This window comes from Petaurus breviceps, unplaced genomic scaffold (assembly GCF_028583685.1).
Source record: "Petaurus breviceps papuanus isolate PSGF00001 unplaced genomic scaffold, PetGlider_PUasm1.0 90763, whole genome shotgun sequence".
Classification (NCBI taxonomy): domain Eukaryota; kingdom Metazoa; phylum Chordata; class Mammalia; order Diprotodontia; family Petauridae; genus Petaurus; species Petaurus breviceps.
In genome coordinates, this window is record NW_027187340.1 from 4201636 (window position 1) to 4204112 (window position 2477).

General features: G+C 33.8%; 1 protein-coding gene across 1 annotated transcript in view; it reads left to right on the forward strand.

Annotated features, from left to right (window-relative positions):
- The first annotated feature begins 1561 nt into the window (after positions 1 to 1561).
- The window catches only part of HOXD8 (homeobox D8), a 5413-nt gene continuing 4497 nt past the window's right edge, over positions 1562 to 2477 (forward strand). The window contains exon 1 of the transcript XR_011164508.1: positions 1562 to 2477. This exon is cut by the window's right edge and continues 499 nt beyond it. The gene's annotated coding sequence lies outside the window, so the exon portion shown is untranslated.

The following is a 2477-nucleotide window of genomic DNA, read 5'->3' on the forward strand; positions in this document are numbered from 1 at the left end:
CCAGTCCACCGATAAATGGTTCTGTTGGATGGTTGAAGGTACAGTCTCCTGTTTCTAGAAATATCTAGTCCACAATTTGTATTCTTCTCAGTTAAAATACCCTAAAAATGTTGATATTCACTAAGATTTTATCCTGATTAAGGAGAAAATGTTTAAACTAGTAGAAAACATTGAAGCTTGTGACAGCTTTTGTTCTTCAAGTCCAAGAAGAACTGCATAGAATTTCAATTCCATCTGTGCCTTTTGGAATTATTACAAAAAGCATATTGTTATGCATTTTAGTCTAAACATACAAATGGGAGAATGGAGCTGTTCAGCTGTTCTGTTCATCAGTCTTATATTAGGGGCGGAAAAAGTTTCAAATCTAGCTTAAAGGGCAAGGTATCCTTCAACAAAAGCGGCTCAAGGAAGTAAAATAATAAGAATTAAAATAACAATTCATTATTGACTACCTTTAGTAGTAACAGTCTCTTAAGGAAGAAAGTTAAGATTTTTGATTTTGTTTATAATTAGTGGTAGAAAAAAAAAACTTATGCAACCAGTACTTAGAAGATCATGGATTTTATATATATAATTATTATCAAATCCAGTTGATAAGTGTGTTTGAAAAGGATAACGGGACCAGCTTAGAATGAGAAACTTTAATGCCTGCAAGAATTGTGTCAGAACTTTGGATAAAGTTTGAACTAGAATCAATTTCCATTCAGTCCCTCCTTATTTTGAATTAGGTCTCTATTTCTTCACATTACTTGTTGACAAGCAAAAGGACAAACCATTATTAACCAAGCCTCACTGGGAGGGAGGGGGGAGAGAGAGAGAGGGAGAGAGAGGGAGGGAGAGAGAGAGAGAGAGAGAGAGAGAGAGAGAGAGAGAAATTTTAAATTGACCTAAACGAATAAAGACTGATATAAATTTCATTTGGCCACTAGAGGGCGCTGTTGCTCCACTTTCCGAACCCATAAAGCTTCGGGTTCCTGCCCAGAAACATTTTTATTAAAAGTATTTACAATGCTATTTTAATCCCAAATTAGGATGATTTTAACCAAAAAACACAAACTACACCACTCAATCCTTCATCCAGATTTGTGTGAAATAAAATTTTAACTCAGCCAATATTTCTTAAAAGTTGAAATTTGCATTGCTGAAACTATGAAACAGGAAGGTATTTGAACATATTTTATCAAAATAGAAATATGCAAAACAATATATCTTTACTTACAAAGTTAATAGGATTATATTCTATCCCAACTATAAATAGAATTGCTTTTAAAATGTGCCCCCTGTATATTTTCTGATAGAAATGTAAATGAAAATCTTGAAATATTTTTTGAATTAGGCCTGATTATATAGAAAAGAATTCTGTGGGGCTCCATTTCAGTTCCCAGAAACTCTGAACTTTTGGAAAGTACCTAAATGTAATACTTCCAACATGTATGCTTTTAATTTAATTTGGACACATTGATCCATTGTGAGGTTTAAAAATGCACACACACACACACACACACACACACACACACACACACACACCTAAAGAGACCTGAAAAAATAGACAGCTGATTTTCTAAGTCCTTTCATTTAATTGAAAATTATTTCTGAATTTGTTTTGCTGGAAAAAATTTACAAATTGGTAAATGTTAGAATCAAGATTTAGGGTTTTCAATGTTCATTGGAAATATAGTAATAATTACTGCTCAAAATTAAATCTCTTCTTCAATACTAATAAAATCCATAAAATTTATTTACAACTTGTGCATTCATACAATAACAGTCTAGATAAAAACTTACAAACTACATAATTAGAAAAACCCAAGTTAACCATTTTCTATCATCTTGAACATTTTTTTTCCTATTTGCAAAGTATAGAATCAAATATTCCAGAAATTACTTTAAGACCATGCTAGAGGTGTGGACCAACACAAAAGGAGTATCTATATAGTTGGAAATAACTTCTCTTAAGTCAATTTGGTATTGTCTCTTGTTTTAAAATCACATTTCTTCTTTAGTTTCCAACAATTCCTGAATGCATTTTAGGTTAAACTGGAAACTCTTCCGTGGTGGGTTTTGTGAGTCTTGGATTTCTGTTCAAAAGGCCGGTCAGCTTGAAGCGCTTACAACATAAATTTATACTGCAGAAAAAAAATTTGCTTGGTAACCTAGACAAACTGGGGGGGGGGGGGGGAAGGGGGGGGGGAACACCCATTACATTTATTGGACATTTTAAAAAGGGGAAGATAGAAAAAGAAGAGAGAGAGAGAGAGAGGTGGGTGGAGAAGGAGGTTGACTGTAATGCGAATCAGCTTTGGAGTGTGTTTTCTGGAATCATAAATATTTTTGCGGATTCACACCAGACTTTGCCACATGGCCCAAGCTGCTTCTCCTTACAGCCTAGATCACAACCCAGACTTCTTTCTTCCTCTCTTTCTTTCGTTCTTCTTTCTTTCTTTCTTTCTTTCTTTCTTTCTTTCTTTCTTTCTTTC